This window comes from Antechinus flavipes, chromosome 5 (genome assembly GCF_016432865.1).
Source record: "Antechinus flavipes isolate AdamAnt ecotype Samford, QLD, Australia chromosome 5, AdamAnt_v2, whole genome shotgun sequence".
Taxonomy (NCBI): Eukaryota; Metazoa; Chordata; class Mammalia; order Dasyuromorphia; family Dasyuridae; genus Antechinus; species Antechinus flavipes.
The window spans coordinates 52,554,506-52,574,362 of NC_067402.1; the positions used below are offsets into that span (position 1 = coordinate 52,554,506).

General features: G+C 37.5%; 1 protein-coding gene across 3 annotated transcripts in view; it reads right to left on the bottom strand.

Moving 5' to 3' along the window:
- Nucleotides 1-19,857, bottom strand: part of RSU1 (Ras suppressor protein 1) — a 221,653-nt gene that overhangs the window by 58,813 nt on the left and 142,983 nt on the right. Inside the window, exon 9 of one of the 3 annotated variants that reach the window (XR_007947648.1) lies at nucleotides 3,868-3,977. The exons of the other annotated variants lie outside the window; for them this stretch is intronic. The gene's annotated coding sequence lies outside the window, so the exon portion shown is untranslated. The remainder of the gene's footprint in view (nucleotides 1-3,867; nucleotides 3,978-19,857) is intronic. 3 annotated transcript variants of the gene reach the window in all.

Consider the following 19,857-nt stretch of genomic DNA (forward strand, 5'->3'; position numbering starts at 1 on the left):
AAATATTCATCAATTACAAACTTTTACAAATTTTACTTCTTCCCAAGAATGGAAAGGAATTTTGAAGCATCTTAAACAACTGATCTGTCACTACTCTTTAGACCATAATAATACCACAAATTCCCAATTTTTAATATTAATATAATTTATTTTTCAAATAATGTTTAGAAAGATGGTCAGCATATTTCAACAAAGTTATATGTTTACTTAATAGTAATGATGCCCTATTTAAAGTAGAGTGCTTTATACTTTTTTCCCTTTTTAAAAGTTTTATTGATTTATTTTGCTTTTATAATATGAACATTAACAGATTACTTCTATTTGTAAGGTGGTAGCAACAACAAAAAAAATCATTTAATGACCTCATCTGAAAGCATAGCATTTTGCATTTCTAGAACCTTGCTTCACTTCTCTAGTTTTTCTTTTTAAAAAAAAGGCTTCTCTTTCTCATCCCCATACTACTGAAGAAAAAAGAAAAATATATACACAAGTCAAGCAAAATAAATTCTTTCATTGCTTATTATAATACACACACACATATATAAATATAAATATAATTCTATGTCCTAAATCCATGATTTGTCTGGTAGGCTGGTTTCATCATTTGACCCCCTGAAACCTGAAGTGAGTATTGTATTTATCATAGTTCTTACAGCTTTTGAAGTTGTTTGCTTTTATATGTTGTAATTATAATATAAATCATTCTCTTGGATCTGTTCGTTCCATTCTTAATGTCATTAGCTTATTAAAGTTCTTAAAATTGTTCATTTTTAGAATCGGCCATGTTTGAACCTCTATCAGGTCGCTTGCTGTCTTGGAGAGAGGGAAGGAGAAGAAAAGGAGAAACTTGGAACACAAGGTTTTACAAAGGGGAATGTTGAAAACTATCTTTGGAAAAATAAAATACTATAAAAAGAAAAAAAATCATTCACTTTTATAATATTGATATCATAGTATAAATTATTTTTCTGATTGCATCAATTTTAAAATTCTTTCCCATGTCTTTTGGAAATCATTTACTTCCTCATTTCCTACTGCACAGTAATATTCCACCCCATTCAAATACTACGATTTATCTGGCCACTGTGCATCTTTTTAGTTTTCAGGTTTGTCACTATTGTTGCTACCCTAAAGAGGGCTGTTCTTAATATATTTTTTTTACATAAAAGACCAGTGCTGAGGCATTATTCACATTTTACAGATGAGCCAGAGGACAGATGTGTATATTCTAAGATTACATGGCCAGGAGAATTAGAACACAGCCCCTACAATTCCCAGGAGAGTGGTTTTTCTACTACACCATGCCTCCTCCCATGAAATAATTTTAATGTAAAATCAAAATAAAACCCACATGACTGTCTTCTGCTAGGCAAGGACCATCTCCTTCCTAAGCCTCTTTAGTACACCACAGACCATTTCAATTTTCCTTAGGTTGGAGGCGTCATATTTGAGTGACTAAAGACTAGCTGGGGAATGAGGCAGGCTTACAGCTATGGGCTCATTAATCACCTTTCCATTACAATAGAGGCTTACAGGAAGATAGCTAAAGCCATGCAATGTGGCTTAGCAATTTTTTATTAACACTGGGGCTTTCACTTAAAACAGTGTTGGCTTGTGCTAAATGGGACTAGCATAGGACCAAACACACTGTAATTAGTGTAGGAATGCTCAGGAATCATGATGATGACAAAGATGATATTTTTCCTGAAGAGCAGAGGGAGAGAAGGGAGGGAGAGAAGGAAGAAAAGAAGAAAAGGAAAGGGAAAGGGTGGAAGAAGAGAGGGAAGAGAAGGAAGGGAAAAAGAGAAGGAGAAAATAAGGAAAGGAAGGAGGGAAGGTGGAAAGGAAGGAGGAAGGAAGACAGGAATGGTGAAAGGAAAGAAGTAAGAAAGGAAGGAAGAGAGGGAGGGAAGGAGGGAAGAAAGAAGAGAGGGAAAGGAGAAGGAAATCAAGATACAAAGACAGAAATGGTGCTTAAATTAAGATATCAAGAGAAAGCACAAACAACAAAGACTGAAAGACAGTTTTTTGTTTGTCATTTAAAAAAAAGTTAAGCAGTGAATGTTTCCTTAATATTTAATGTAAATTCTATTATTTATAATGGAAACATATAATTTACTAATACAAATGTAAAGTATGGAATTTATTTTGATTTGATTTGCTTGAATTATCTTTACAAAAAGAAATTAATTTTTTATACTCACATATTATCCAAGATCATCTTTAGCACATGAATTTTTACTAGAAAGCAGTTTAAAAATTTAGACTTTATAAACACCAAGGTCTCCATCAATGAGATACTGTGTCTTTTTTGATGCCTACTGAGAACTTAGTTTTGAGGTTTAACAATCATTTCTGAATGAATTCCATGCTTCTGTTATGCTCTCCTGTCTAGATGAAGAGGTGATTCTTGGTTAATAACAAGACTTCTCTATTTCTTTATCTCAACAACTTTGCATCTGGAAATTATTCTAAGGAATAGCTTGTTCACATTTACATTATTTGAAGGAAAATGCCAAATGCTCATTCTTCAAGACTGACTCTCTCTCTCCCCCCCCCTCTCTTTTTTTTTTTACCTTGCTCGAGCATAAGCAGATAAATTCTCAGTGTCACCGCGGCTGAATCTCTCTGCTATTTTTATTTTCTACTGACAGAATATTCAAAGCTGACAAATGTTGTAGAACAGACATAGTTATTAAAAGCTTCAATTTACAGCAAATAGTGACAGTTTGCTTTTGCTGCTCATAAAGCAAAATCGAAGAGGTGTAAATACATGGAGAAGGTGGAACACCAAAACCCAAGACCCTTCTTTAAGCACTTCTAATGAGTAATGCTCTCGTGAAGTTAACAGGATTCTTCTGGATTTGTTTCTCCAAATGATGACCAAGAAAAGAACATTGGATGGCAATTTGTGGTGGCATTTTAAAAACATGGCTCAGTGGTGTGTTTTTAAGTACTGGTGAACCTTCTGCCAGGTGAATTTAAGAATGTACATGAATGTACGTGTACACACACACACACACACACACACACACCTGATTCTACTGAAGATCAACTCAGCAAATGTGAAAAGACCAATTCCCCTTTTACCAGCTACAAAGTCCTGCTCACTTAAGGGCAGGATACTTCTGCCTCTACATAGATTCAGGATTCAAATGGACCCATTAGCATTCCCAGTACTGCTTATTTGTGGTCTCACTTTTTCTATTGGAATGAAAATGAGAAAAAATGGTGACCACTGTTTAGGGGAAAATTATGGGTCTGCAGTTGACCTAATCCTTTGGTTTCCCCTTATTCTTTCAGCTTAGCTTCTTCATTCTTGGCTATATTCCTGGTGCCCATTTCTCCTCTAGGTAGAATATGGTAAAATGGCAATCAGACTAATCTGGTTAATGTTTCATGGGCCAGAGCAAGGGCTGAAACTATGTCTAAAATGAGGAGAGTGGGGGGAGGATTACCTGTGGATTTCAAAAAACATCATAGTGCATGCACTGTTTAATCAGCAATACAGTGAGGTAAAAGTAATTCTAATAATGATTTTTACTACATAGCATCCTAGAAGGAAGAATTAAAATATAAAGAAAATAATACAAAGCAAGAGAATTACATCTTTTGATTTCTGTGTATTGTTTTTGTTGTTGTTATTGTTTTAGGTGGTGGAGGAGATTTTAAGAGGGGGGATAGCTTTTAGTTCCACCAGAAAGAGAATTGAGAAACTATAAATGACTTCTACATGGTAGGATATGAACAATTTCCCTTGGGCAACATTTTTAGGTGGTTATACATAGTATTACTTATACTGGGTGAGAAATTCCTGGCAGCAAAGAACAAGAGTAGAGACAGTAGAGAAAAAGTAGTAAGACTCACAGAAAAGAAGGCAGCAGAGAAAGCTTCCCACACCAGAAAGGAAGTCACAGGTAGAAGGAGCTGCATCCAGAAAGTTGATTCAGGCGTAAGTTAGGAGAAGGCTGAATCACCTGACCCAAAGTAAAAAGAAAATCTAAATAAGAAATGAAGGACATTCTATTACATCTGCATTCAGAAATCTGGGACCCAGCACACGTCAGTTCCCATGTTGCTTCCCAAGTGCATTCTCTCTCATCTAAGGATTATCTATGGGATGCTTTGCTACGTGCAAGGGAATCATACTAGACCCCAAAAGGGAAAGACTAAAGCTAAAATCCCTGATTTCATAGAGCTTACAATGAAGGGAAGGTTATGGATGCTACAGAAATAGCTACAATAAATTGTGAATGTATATTAAGAGTCTTAACAAAGTGCTACAGGAATTAAGATGAAGGGGAAATTACCTTTGGCTAAGGGTGTCAGGAAAGACTTCACAGAAAGGTAATATGGAGGATGAACAGGGCCAGGAAAGGTTATACTTAGTGGAGAAAAGGGGAAACCAGTTGAGGGAAGGACAAGAAGTCAGTAAATGCAGGATATGTTTGGGGAAAGAAATATTCAAACTGAGCTAACTTTTGGAATAAGTAAATTCAGATAAGACTGAAAATCCAAATCATTCAAGGTTCTGAATAATAAGCTGAGGAATTTCAATATGAATTTCTGAGGCAACAGAGGGTGAGATGGTATGCTGTACTTTAGGAAGCTGACTCTGACAAAAGTATGAAAGATGGACTACCTGGGGAAGCGAAAGGCAGGAGAAGCTTAAGTAAGCATGGTAGCTTACTAGAGGGCTACTGTCACTTTCAGGGAGTAAGTCATGAAGCTACAGTGGTATCAGCAGGAATGGGGAGAAGGTATCAAAATTTTTTTTCTAAAAGAAACTGACAAGATACAGCATTAAATGTGGATTAAATGTGGAGATGGAGTGGGAGCAGGGGATAAAAGGCAAAAAAGAGAATGAGTTATCAGCAGCATTATATGTTTTCAAATGGAACAGATTTTTTTGGGGAGGTTTGAGGGAACTTGATGAGATCAATTTTGGAGATATTAAATTTGAGTGGGAGTCCAAGTATAGACAGGAGATAACAGAAAAGGAAAAAATATGAACTTAACATTATTTTCATTTTTAAAATATTCATACATACACACATATAGAGATACACATACGTGCACGAGCGCACGTGCACACACACACACACACACACTCACTCTTTAGATTTATAATTTCGTGAGAGTGGGGGAATTCTTGGTATAGAAACTCCCTTCCCCAATGCAGTTTAGCAACTTATATAAACCAAGTTTTAGAGTAGGCTGGGGCAGGGAGAGATGAAGTGACTTGCCCACTGTTACAAAACCAGTCTGAGTCAGAGCTCTCATTTCGATTCTGGGTTTTTTTTTTTTGTTGTTGTTGTTTTTTTTTTTTTAACATTGAAAACTTTATCCAACTTATTTTTTCTCCAGAACATTGAATAAAACCATTGTAAAACAGCACCATGGCTGGTACCCAATAAACATTATACAAATATTAGCTATCATTATTATTATTAGAGGAAAATGCAAAAGGAAACTTCAAAAGAATTTCTCTTAAAGAAAAAAAACAAAACAAAACTCCAAACCTGACCAAATGGAAATGAGCAGAAACTACAGAAATTACAAAAGAGTTATTGAATCATAGAATTGTAGGGACTTGCTAGGGACTTGGTCCAATCCATAACTGGACAAGAATCTTCCCTTACCAACACATCTTGACCCCCTCCCCCCAAAAAAAATCTGGGCCTTAATTGTCCTTTCATTAGTAAGAAGTTCTGCCACCAAAGCCACACTTACATGTTTAAATTCACATTAAAATTCACAGCAAAAATCCGCGCCCCCCCCTCCCCCTTCCAGGCCACAAAAAGTGTTTAGGTTAAATGATTTTAATTAATGTTTCATTTATTTTTATTTTGTCCCTGTATTATTGACATCTTTTAACAATTCATTTGATAAGGCACTTATTAAGTGGGATACCATGTGTCAGAAACTGTGCTAGATGCTTAAATATGGGAGCCTAATGTGTTTTATGGTCTGAATTATCTTGATAAGATAATGACATATTATGAAATTAGTTCTACCCATTGGGAAAAAAAACACCAGGTAAATATGCCTTTTTTTTTTTTCCCCATTAGGAATTTCCTACAGGACCAGAAGTCTGGCTGAAACAGAAAATGATGAGGCCCCACTGATAACAACCAACAGAAATAATGGGTCCCTTGGTTGGTGAGAAAAACTGCATTCTCATTTAGAGTAAGGATTTCTTTCTAAAATAATCACATTTTGAGGTTATCACACATTTGTTTATGTCCTGGCTGATTCCAGCTATATATCCATCAATCAGTAAGCAATGAGGAAGGGGATCACGATAACCCTAGAAGCCACAAACAGGCTGGAAGTGGTACAAGTCAAAGCACATAGCATTTGCTTAACTTTTAATTAATCTTTATGATCAAATGAGAACATTCATCAAATGTGTTGATAAATGTATAGTATATTCACAACCTTGAAGAACTATGTACATAAAATGTTATCATCATCATCATCATCATGATTATCACTATTCATCCACCACATTTGTCCCAGTATGTTTCCTCTCTTTTGTAAAAAGACAGAAAGGACAAGTGACTTGATAAAAATTTTATAATTATATTTCTAAGCAAAGAATATTTCACCTCTACCTTAAAACAGTCATTATTCTTCTCTATAACATTGTGAAAATGAGAGTATTTACCGCACCACACAAGGCTCTTATGAAGATCAAATAAGATACTATAGGTAAAGTACCAAGTAAAGCTTAAAGTGCGAAATAAATGTCAGATGGTCATATTATTACTATTATTATCAACTAATAAAGATACATCTTATGATTATGGGGATGATGTTTAATCAGTAAACATTTAAGGATGTCAGTGCATACTGGACATCTAATCTTAATTAAGATTTTTAGTACACTGAAAAATATCTTCTGACTAAAACACTGTTCCATTTTTAGAAAACTAAGAAATTCATGTCAAAAATTCAAAAGACTTAGCAGAGGCAAGTATTGAGTTAAAGAGTCACTAGATACTAGATACAATCACTAGATTGTATCTTTTTTTTTTTTTAAAGAATATATATACATATCAGCCTTAGGACCAATCATAAGCCTCTAATGCAAATATTAAACATTTCATGTGCTCAAGCATTCAGCCAACGGACTAGGGGAGAAGAAGGAGGAAATAATAATAATAATAATAATAATAATAATAATAATAATAATAATAATAAAAATCAATGTAGCTAGTAACTGCTTTTAGAATTGTTTCAGTCTACTTATGACTTATGAGAACATTCCCATTCACCATATAACTATGTGGAAAACTTCCACATAGTTTTATTTATATAAACTTGTGACAAAGTTAAAACTTGAATCTGCTTATATTTTCTTAAATACAGTGTATACTGCTACAAAATGTTATACCCCTCAGAAACAATCACATAAGGTTTAAAAAAAACACACACACACACCAAAAAACCTGTTTGAACTATGTCTTTTCATAAATAACTCTAGTCTCTCCTGTACTGTTTAATCACCAAAATTACTAATCAGCAAAAATCAGAGTGTGAGACCTATAGCTCAGTAACTGTCAATAAGATTTTTTAGAAGCTTATACAAATAGAAGAATAACTAATGCTCCTAGCTAACAAACAACCTTCTTTCTTTCCAGCCTGAAAATATGTAAATGCTGAGGAAGGCAAGACCAGGGAGGTTGGTTCTACCTTCATCCCTCTGAGGTTGTTTCATCAGTGAAACAAGCCAAAAACAAAATATCAATGACAAGTGCACATACTTAGCAATTGAGAACACAGAGTCCAGCAGTGACCACATTAATCTTTGCTCGAGAGGTTATGTGGCTTCCAGGCAGAAATATTGATTCGGATCTAGTCTGCTGTGGTAGAGTTTCATAATAGGCATTCAAAATTCACACTAGAGAATTTTCTCTCAAAATGGGAACTTCCAGGTCTTTTCTCAGTTTACTTGGAAACTTGGGTAACAATCCTTCTTGGCCCAGGATAACAGAAGCAGCTAGGGGTTTCTTTAAATCAGATGTTCTGTTTGGTAAGAAATAACAAGGTACATGTACAACAGCTTTTCAGGAAACAGACAGTGTTTTGAAAAGTCAAAATTTGAAGAATTAAGAAGTAAGACTATTGACAGGGCTAAGTATCCCACATTACAATTTATTTTTCTAGATTTGGTTTTCTTTCCATTTTTAGAGGCTCAAATTCACAGTATTATTACCTTAACTTTTCACCCTAAACACAGTTTAGGAAGGTACCAAGATTTTTTAAAGAGAGGACCGGACAGGCAGAGTGAAAACCAGCCCCAGTCTCAGGAAGACCTGGGATTAAGACCCTCTGATACACACTGGCCATGTGACCCTGGTCAACCCCCTTCCCTTCTCACTGCACGTGACGCCATTCACTTTGGTGGATTTATACGTAGCTTGAAATCCATCTGACATGTCCAGTGGAGTAAACTTATTATGCAGTTACTGCGACCCGAGAAGGCACTAGGTCCATAACTGAAGAGGAGGAGGTGGGGCTGCCAGCCCTCAGATAGCTCCGTAGCCCTTTCAGCCCCTCAAACTTCTCTCTGGTGCGGAAGGCGCAGGCTCTCAGCTCCAACCTCGCCCGGGGTGTTATAGGGTCACAGGGCACTGAACTTTCAGGTGGCCAAACAAGGAATCCCAATCAAGTGCAGGCTTTGCCAGAATGAGGTGCTTGGGAGAGGTGGTTCAGGAGAGGCAGCCAGGGCAGAGTTGATAGAGAGGCTGCCTTGAAGTCTGTGTAATTCTGTTCCTGTGGTTTGGATCTCAGGAACTTAGAAGTTATGTGACTGCGGGCAATTCACTGACCTCTAAGTGCTGGAGGCGAATCTCTGAGATAATACATTGCAGAAGAAATGCCAACTTGGCCTGGATAGGGTTTCTCTCATTTGGTTTATCCCATACAAGTGAAAACCAAAAATGGCAGAAAAGTCATCAATGACCACAAAAGATGCCTGGGGCAACAGAGTTAGTATCTGGCTGGGAGCTGGAGGACTTTGTACTTGAAGGCCAACTCTTCCAAGATCTATCTGCATAGGAAAATTACTTCCATGTCTCTCAATCTCAGCTTCCTCATCTGTAACACCAAGGGATTACATTAAACCCCCTTTGTGATTTGATGAGAATTAGAGAGCCTCTGGATCTCTTGTAAGCTGCCGCGTGCTACCCTCCAGTCCATGAAATCTTAGAGGAAAACTTAGGTTGCTGGGTAGCTCTATGATGGATTTATAGAAAAATATGGGAACATATACAGGATGAGTAGGCTAGCATGAGTGGTAATATGCTTCAGGAGCAGGAAAAAGCATGCGGAGGAGATCCTGGGTCCACTGATTACTACCATCTTTTATTACCATCAAGTTACCTAGTGAAATGTGTCTCATTAGCAGAATCATAAGCCAAGGGTACACAGGAAACAAATTTTTATTAGTCAGTGTGGCTGTCTCAAGAATGAATACTCTACTTTAAAGAGAAGCAGCCTACCCACTGTTACATTCATCAGCTTTGCTGATGACTAATTTTTTGAGGAATAATGAAAGGATGTTTTTCAAACGTGTATCTGATGATACATATTCTAGCTCACATTGACGTGTGAGAGAGCAACATCGAGGTAAAAGTCTTATGTGACAATTTTGGCTAATTCTATCCAGTGCTGTAGAACCTTATTTTTGTGTTTCAAATGAGCAACCTTCCTACCTCACACCCCCACTCAACTCCCTCGACAACAGGCAGGCAGAAATAGGAAGTGCTTAAACTGGTTAAAGTCTTTATTAGAGCTGAGGAGAAGTCCCCTAAACTTGAATATATTGTAGTTAGATCTTTCAAGTTTTTCATACAAAATATTCACGAAGGATCATTTTAATTAAAGGAAAAAGCTAGGGAATTAAAGAAAAAATTTGCTGTCATTATTAAAAAGCAGAATCAAAGAGTGTGGGCACAGAAGGACATTTATCAATCTGAAAAATTATACATAAGGCTTAGATTTAAATCAAATCTGTGAGAGAGAAAAGTCTGTTTTGCTATTCTCAATTTATTGGGGTTATGCCTGCTATCTCTAGAAAATGACTGAGTCTGAAGTGACAGGATGTATCTCGCTCAGGAGGAAAACAGAGGAGCAGATGTAATTCACTGAAGAAACCCAGCTGGCGGCATTTTGGAATCTGACAGTCATTAACTTGCTTACATGGGATTAATACATATCCCACAGCTGGACATATATGCTGGATGAATATAGAAAGCTTGGGAGTAGCCAGTTTGTGACTTATCTCTTTTAAGTGAGGTTAAACTCAGAAAGGCCCGTTCCAAGACAACTCGAAACAGAGTGGCTCTAAATGAGTCACAAGGTATAATAGGTCTGTGCTTGAGAGGATGAGGGTTATTTCCAACAATCTAGCTTATTTCTGCTTATCACGACCTCAAAATTATGAGATGAGAGGAGCCTGAATCCTGAAAGCATCAAGGGATCAGAAAGGAGATAGGAGAGGAATGGTTTACTATGAGGGTATAATTTACTCATTTGGATATAGGCTTTCTTAAATGGAAAGAGCCACCCCATGACTCTGAGCATTTTCATCTAATGATCTTGATGTGGGTTACAAACATTATTCAATTAAGTCTCAAAATAGCTCTGTGCAATAAGCCCTGTACCATTATCTCACCCATTGTACAGCCTGGGAGGCAGAGAGATACCACGCAGCCTAGTAAGCAAAGTGGCCAAGCTGCAAATAGCAAAAGGTCACATAAAGAGCCATCAATCACAGGAAATAGTCTTCTGAGTCTCTCACAAATACATACACACAGAGCCCACAAGGCCATCGACAAAGTCAAAGATCATGCCATTTTTGCTCATTCTACAAACTGAGGTCGAGAAAATGGGATGGCAGGATCACAGCTCTAGAGTGAGAAACATCCCTTGGAACACCAGTCCTCCTTCCCCGTTTTCATAGATGAGGAAAAGAAGACTCAGGGAGTCTCAGGGACAAGGGAAAGAGCTGGGATTGGCTCAGACTGCATGATCCCCAAGTTCCACACTCTGTTCCAAGCACTGCAAACCTATCTATCTCATGTGGACCATGGGAGTAATGGCCAAGCCTACCCAGCTCCATGCTGTCAACCACGTGCCATCAATTCCATCCACGTGCTTCTACATTCACGTAGAAGGCGGCACCCGCTCTATGCCTCTATTCACATTAGGGATCACAATGGGGACTGAGGTGTGCAAATATTGTTTATGGGCTAAATGCTGACCTTTATTTTATTGAAAACTTTTATAGAAGCCAATAAAATATACAATGCAGATGCATCTTCTTTAAGGCCACATTATCCTATTTTATAAGGAAGAAAGGTTTCAATTTAATTTTCAAAGTTTAAGCAGTCTTAGAGGAAATTATGCACACAATATCATCCCTGTCTCCTGTTTTCCTTCCCCTTTACCAACTACTGGCATTTCTCAAACAGGAGATCAGAGGGGACAAAATGATAATAACAACAATCATTTCTGTAACATCTTGAGTCTTACAAAGAACCTTCTTCATAGCCATACCATGTGGCATCTTCCACTGTGCTAATTACTGCAGATACAAGGACAGACAAAACCCTCAGTTTCCTCATCTGTAAAGTGAAGTGGAGAAAGAAATGGCAAGCCCACTCCAGTGTCTTTGCCAAGAAAATCCTAACTGGGGGTCACAAAGAGTCAGATGTGACCGAACAACAACAAACAACGCACAGCTAAGTAAGTTACTGGAAGAAAAATATGAACTCGGGTCTTTCTGACTCCCAATACAGTGCTCTTATTCACAGTACCACCTAGAACAAACGGAGGACAAATATATCAAAGAAAGAACTAAGGGGTAGATGGGTTAGATGACAGGGTATTAAGATGTGCTCTGATAATTCTACTCCCCAGGAGTTAACTAAAGGTTTAGCAATGGGAAACAGTGGGAAAGTCCCCAAGAATTATCTTCCTGAAAATATGGTTTATTTTCAAATGTATGAGCTACATTATATTCCCACCTTTTCCCCAACATCAGGTCCATAGGGAACCAAGTATATCTCCCCTTATGCAACAGAAATATTCTGGGCCGATTATAAGTTGAGTAGGATACCTTTTAAAGAGATGCTAGTGAAGATGCAGGCTTTCAGTGAAGATTAAAAAGAATGCACCATTTTTGTATGACTTGGTCATGACACATGCTTTTGAATAACCTTATTTCAATAGCTCCCTGATGCCACATCTCTTTATGAGAGAGATAAAAATATATCCCCATAGATTTACATTATAATTTTTAATTGATGCTTTTAAAAGATTATCATCATTTCTTGATGATTCTCCTCCCCTCAACCCATTTATATTATAATTTCAGAAAACCTTTATCTTCTTAATTGCTGACTGATCTTCAATTGGCAAGAGCATCTAACAATTCATCTTAAATCGCTCTTTCTGTTGCTGTTATTTCATAGCATTCTACAAACAGACATGGAGCATAAAAAATCATGGGCCTGAAAGCTAAATGTGTATTTTGGTCCTAACTCTGCTACCAACTAGCTAGCCAACTTTGACCAATTCCTATCACCTCTCTGGGCCTCAGATCTACTACCTGCAAAATGAGATCTTTTATCTTTTGTGGACCAGAGAATCTCTAAGGGCTATTTCAGCAATGAAATTCTGTGACTTAAATCAACTACAGGAATTCCTATTTAAAGTAACCCTGCTGAGAATCCTTTGAAGAGACAAAAATCTTTATGCAATACAAATAATTGACATTCATTTTCTTTGTTTCTAAGCTCAGTTTTCAGTAAGTAAAAGACAAAAAGGTTTGGGGGAAAGGGGCGGGGGAGTTACCTTTAGCAAATAAATCAGACAGGTAAATGGTATATATAGCACAAGAAATCTCATTTGCTGGCTGGGATTCTGTAATCTATGAAACCTAAGTGCTTTAATCTTTATGTGCGTAAAGCCCAGGGGGCAGACCCTGAGTCATGGAAGAGAAATCTGTATACTGCAAACACCTGATCCCCACAGAGAGATTATGCCATTTTCTAGTGAGTGGAGAGGTGGAGGGGGCAAGTGAGAAGAATAAAAAAGGGCCTTCAAAGGTCAGAGGCCTGTATTTGAATTCTGGTTCTGCTACTTAACCTCTCCACGGTCCAAGATGTATCTTAATCTTTCTATGCCTAAGTTTCATTACCTGTAGGTAGATAGATGGCTGACATAGCCAGAGAGATGATAGATAATGTACAGATAGATACACAAAGATAGGTAAGACAGAGATGTATTAATGTATGTGTGTGTGTGTGTGTACACACACATATATACACACAGAGAAAGACAGAGACAGGCAGAAAGACACACACATACACAGAAAGGGAATGGGGAAAATATTTATTAAGAATTTACTATATGCCAGACACTGTAAAATGAGGAGGTCAAACTATATTATCCAACTTTAAATCTATGCAAATTTAATTTGTAAAGTCCTTGAAAGTAGGATGATTGCTTGGGCTCTCTCTGGTAAGCGGAGTCTAATGAGATATTTTGTACACAGTAGGAGCTTAAGGAATGCACACTGTTGTCGATGTGACATTATTAACCTACCATCTTCTCCCTATCCACTCTTCTAATGCTGCATGCTTCATTTATAGGCAGTGTGGTAAAGTGAAAAGAATGTGGATCTTGGAATCAAGAGAGAGATCTGCTTTCTAAGGCTACCTCTGATATTTACTAGCTGCTTGAGAATGGGTAAGGCAATTAATCCCATCCTCAATTTCCTTCATCTATAAAATGAATATTTTAATATCGGCAATATCCACTTTACCAGGGTAGTTGTGAAAATCAAATGAAAATATAGGAAAAGCTTTGTCAGCTTTGAAGTTCTACAAAAAATGTCTACTATAATTTTATTTTCACTTGTCTACAGATATACCATCAACTCCACTGAAACTGATTTTACACCTGAGACAAAACACCATGATTTAACTTCTGTCTGGCCTCCTGCATTCCCTAGTACAACTTAGTGAGGATGGTTGCAATGGTATGTTAAAACGGAAATAGTGTTTTACAAGGAAGCAAACACAGATTTCTATCAGATCATTTAAATAAAAATGAACTCTCTCCAGACTTCCCAGTAGAGTGAAAAAAAGGGTTTAGTCTGACGCTCTGAAGACTAAAATTAAAGCTTTGGTGCAAGCCCCAAATGACATGTACTAGATGTGTGACCCTGGACAAGCCGATCAAGTTGCTTAAGACCCCCTCTCATGCATGAAACCACTTACCATCACCCTTGCAAGACCTACCTAACAAGTAAGATAAGCACTTTGTAAACATTAAATTGTTCTAGGTAAATAAGGGTTGATAATATTGTCACGGTTCTGTAAGATGTTTTTAGGTGCCTGGAATGTACCGGCACACAAATATTTACAAGATGAAACTACATACTGCTTTGTTTTAAACAAAGAGTCCTAACTGAATTTCATTCCTCTATTTAAAAAAAATTATTACTTACTGTCAAGACAGGGTGGTCCTACTAAACCTTCCTATGTGATTATATTAAGCCAAATGGGAATGATAAAATATGTATTTAGAAGATGCTGATACTACTTTCAGAAAACGTTCCATGGATCATTCTAAAATTTAGACAAATTTCTATTACAGTACCATGATAAAATAGACAAGATAATATATTGGATCGAGGCAGAAGAACTGAATAGCTCATGTAGACAGGAGCCAGTTATGAATAATTTTAATAAATATGCAAAGATGGTATTCTGCCACATAAAATGGCTAGTCAATTGTAAACCTGAAATATGTAATGTACCTATCTTCAGAATTAAATAATTAATCGTCATTCTGACGAATACAACAATTTTGATTCTTGATATCTGCATTTTGCTTCCTGCTTTGCCTATGATTAGTTTTGATCCCCTCAACATTTTATCTATGACGATTTTATAGATTTATTTTAGAAGCGCATTTTTATTCTGCACCTAAGCTTCTGTGTACTAGAATGCATTGTTGATCATTCACCAAATCCATCTATAGACCCCAGAGAAAATGCAATTGAACTAACCTGAAGGATGAAGTTCAGAATGATACATCATTTCTATACTACACAAAACACAGAGAAGCTGGCAAATGATTCTGTACATTGAGGGTATATGCACTAAAACAATGCAAGCATTTCCACCATACCCCCAGCCCCACAAAGATAGTGCACTCACTCCATGTATGCCCTGCAGAAGTGGTCTGTACTGCTTTGTACTCCCACAAAGTAGAATGCAAACTCCTTGTAGTCATGGCCTATTTTTCCTTTTTATCTCCAATGCCTAACAGTACCTTACTTAAGAAATGTTGGGTGAATGAATAATATGAAGGAAAAGTTTTATTATTATCATTATTATTTTGCCTTAGATCTATAATATATATAATCAGTGTGGGTACTCCTAGCTTGGAAACTTCCCTCCACGGAGGCATACAGGTAGCTTCCCTGTAATTTACAGTCTCAGAGAACTGCCTGAGGTATTAAGAGGTTTTGATCTGTGGGAGGTCACCTTATTGCTACTTGCTTGAAGCTGGCCCCTTTCTCTATCTAACACAATACATTGCTCTAAACCTACAAATTTATATGTAGAAGAAATGCCTTGACAAGATTGAAATACTGTAATTCTTCATGTCTTTCTTATAGGAGCCTAATACTAGATTATTCGTAGTTGCTAATGATAACAATAAATGCTAATATTTAGAGAATATTTATTCTGTGCTAGGTACTATGCTAAGTATTTTACAGATATTTTCTCACGCGATCCTCACAAAAACCCTGGGAGGTAACTGCTGCTGTTCATTAGGGAGCAAAGCAAAAGAAGGGCTACAAACCTCTCGTGTTCTGAGCTGACCCTGAGCTCTCTGGTATTTAGGAGCTATGAGATGCTGACCCTGTGCTCTCTGGCCTTCAGGTGCTGTGAGATGTCGGGGCGGTTAAGGTGGATGGCTCAGGGATTTCATCCCCTGTGCTTTCCCCAAGCACTCAGATAAGTCTTGAAGAAACTACATGGTCTGGTGAGAGAGTCCTAATTTGGAGTCAGGGGCCGGGCTTTTGACTCCTGACTCCGATGCCTATTACTGAAGTCACAAACTCTGGATAAGTTATTACTGCTCTGGATTTGGGCTGTTCTTATTCAGTCGTGTCCGACCCTCACTAGGATTTTCCTGGCAAATTGGCTTGCCCATTTCCTTCTCCAGCTCATTTTTCAGAGGAGGAAACTGAGGCAAGAATGATTAAGTGGCTTGCCCACTTATGTCAGTATCTTCATTACACTGGGCAAATGCTCTTATATGTGATTTAACTTGTTGCATTGTTCACAAAATCCCATGTATAGTAATAGGTTTAAGATATGCCATATCTACACAATACAACATTTGAAAAATAGTTCCCCTACTAAGAGTCTGAAGCTGGATTTGAACTCAGGCATCCTGATTTCAGTGCACCACTTAGTTGCGCCCTACACTGACCATCTTATGACCAAAATGTGGACATTCCTCTATTGACTCTGAAATCCTAAGAAGTCAATGACATTTAAGTACAAACCTTTCTCTCCCTCATAACAAACAAACCATTAACTACTTTGGAAAGACTTACAAGGAGCACTTCCTTCTTTTCCCCGGTTCATTAATTCTTAGTTACTCGGTTTCCAACCTATGATAATAGCCCACTTCGGGATCTCAGACAAGAACATTTTCTAATGTGCTCTTCCCCTTCCCAACCCTGGCCTTTTTGATTACTCACTCTACATTTTTGTTTAAGAAGAACCAAACTGCCATAACAGGAACCTCGTTTTTGATCTCTGGCCTTCTTAGAAATATACAATTTTGTGTGTGTGTGTGTGTGATTAAGGCAGAAAAATAAGGCATTCAGCAGATTTCCAAGTGACTATACCATGTTGGTATCTTTATTACACTGGGCAAACGCTCCCATGCGTGATTTAACTTATCACATTGTTCACAAAAATCCCATGTATATTAATAGCTATGATATGCCATGTCTACACAAAGCAATACTTAAAAAATAATTGCCTACTACCTTCTTCATGTACATTTCAGGCCTCACTTGCTTCATCATACAGTCAGCTAATGAGGCAGATTATTTGGAATCTTCTGCTTTTTTAAAGTATGTATTGTAAAAGCTCTCAGAATTCTGCTCAGAGATTTAAGACAACAGAACTTGTTTTCAATACCCACCTCTGTTATATTGTTGTTCAATTGTTTTAGATTCTTCATGATCCCTTTTGGAGGATTCTTGGCAGAGATACTGGAGAAGTGTGCCTTTTTCTTCTTCAGATCATTTTACAGATGAGAAAACAGAGGCAAACAGAATTAACTTGTTCAGGTTCACAAAGTATGTGGAGCCAGATCTGAACTCAGGCTCCTGACTCCAGGACCCAACAGGGCAGCTCAGTAACCAAGTGGATAGAGTACTAGGTCTGGAGTAAGAATCCTGAGTTCAAACCTGGCCTCAGACACTTACTAGCTGTGTGATTCTGAGCAAGTCACTTAACCTATTTGCTCAGTTTCCTCATGTATAAAATGAACCGAGGAAGGAAATGGCAAAGCACTCCAGTACCCCTGCTAAGAAAACTCCAAATGGGGTCATGAAGAGTCAGATATGAACTACAACAACATTATGAGAATAAAGCAAGAACATCAACATGGTGGACATTTTCTGACACGTGTTTCTTAAAATATGTATATAGAGAAAATAGTTGCATGATGTAGTCTTAGGCTTCTGGAAAACTTGGGTTGACACCTTGCCTGTTGTGTAAAACAACTGAGGTAGGAGGCCTTGGTCATCTGCCAGAATGCCAAAGACTGAAATCTGAGAGGCAGTAAGGTCCACAGGACTAAAGACCAGCTACAGAAGGACTGCTCTCTTCCATACCAGCTGATTGGTTGGCGGGCTTCCCATTCCAGGCTCCACTAACAGTGGTGTGACCAAATTACAAACCTCTTGGGCTTGGGGGGACAGCATGATGCTGCAGAAGACTTAAGAGTCAGGAAATTTGGGTTCCCTTCATATTGCCATGAATTGATTATGGGACCTTGGGAGACTCAATTTACTCACATACAATGAAAGAGTTGGGACTAAATAATCTCTGAGATCCCTTTCAGTTCTAATTTTCCATAATTCTACAAATCTTGGAGCTAAATGGCTTCTGCTCTGGTCATATATCTATGGCTTATGTTGTCTTTCCATAGAGAAGCAATGTTATCTGAAAATTATGATAGGAATGTCCAGCAACTCTCTACCACCATCAACTGGGTAACCTTGGAAAAGTCCCTTGATCTAAGGCATAAAACCAACACTTTGGGTGATGATGATAATCTTTATGGTATATCTATTGCCAATCTCCTGACCCTACAACACCTGCTAACCAGCATAGGAGAATGAGGGGAAAGAAATAGTCTTTTTTTCTGGGGAAATCGCAACCACCTCAAACTAATTCCTGAAAGTATAAAATTGGAATCCATTTATTCTCTGTCCTTTCCTACCCAACTCCTTCCCTTTGTTATTTCCATTCTGTTGTTTTACTTTTGAGGTAGAGTTGCCTCTTGTTGTCTCATACAGCCCTAAGATACAGCTAGGTCAGGACAGATGTAAAAAGTGCTGGCTATACAACTGAATTGAGATTTAAATATCAGTAGCCTTTAAATTACTCCCCTCCACCACTACCCCACCTTAGCAGGAAAGGTTTGATTTTAATTTGTAAGTGGCAAGAGACAGCTTTGAACTTTAAACTCAAGAGAGTTTGCAAAGGGTAAGAATAGAAAGAACATTAAACTTTGGTGTCAGAAGTTCTGGATTCTCTACTTATTAGCATGTGACTCTGGGAAAGTCACTTAAGTTACTATGAGTCCATTTTCTTCTCTGTAAAATGGGGATAAGAATATTTGCATTATTGTTAGAAGTCAAGAATTTCTGTAAAAACACGGTACATAGATCAATGAATTTCACTGAGCCTGAACAGAAGCGACTGCACTTTAATGTGTTGTTTATATTTCATATGACAAAAAGACAATCTGAAATATAGAAGCAAATAATATCAATAAACAACTGATATTTGTGATCTGCTAGTGATACTGGGGCAAATAATATTTGGCTTAAGTTATGAAAATTGTAGTACCAGGAAGCCCAACATTTTACCACAGCCTTTCTGAGAGACATGACAGACAGTAAGCTAAACTAAAGGGGAGATGGTAATATAGAAACTGGAGTGAGGAGACTTAGGTGTCATTTTGCTTAACTTAAGTCTGCAGACAACACTTTGAGGCCCTATACTTAACTACCAAATGACACAAGAATATTCTGAGATACTTAACAGATCAATTATGAAGATAGGGCTTAAATTTGGGGGGGGAGGGAGAAGAGGGGAGAGAAGGAAAGGGAGGAAGAGAGGGAAGGGGAGAAAGAGAGGGAGAGACAGAGAGAGAGAGAGAGAGAGAGAAAGAGAGAGAGAGAGAGAGAGAGAGAAAATACTCACAAATACATATGCATACTAAATATGATATAAAATACTATATTATAAAAATATAAATAATAAATTCATAATAAAGAAATAAATAAAATATATTATATTGAGACAACACAACATATTAACCTGGGGGCTAGCTTTGAAGGCAGGTAGACCTGGATTTAAACTTACTTCTGATCACAGACAATTCATTTAAATACTTAGTGCTTGGGGCACCCTTCCTAAGATTAGGTCATGAAGCAAATGCTTATAATAGGAGGCTGATGAACTCACAGGGCTAGATCCTACCTCAATAAATTCATTATTAATATTA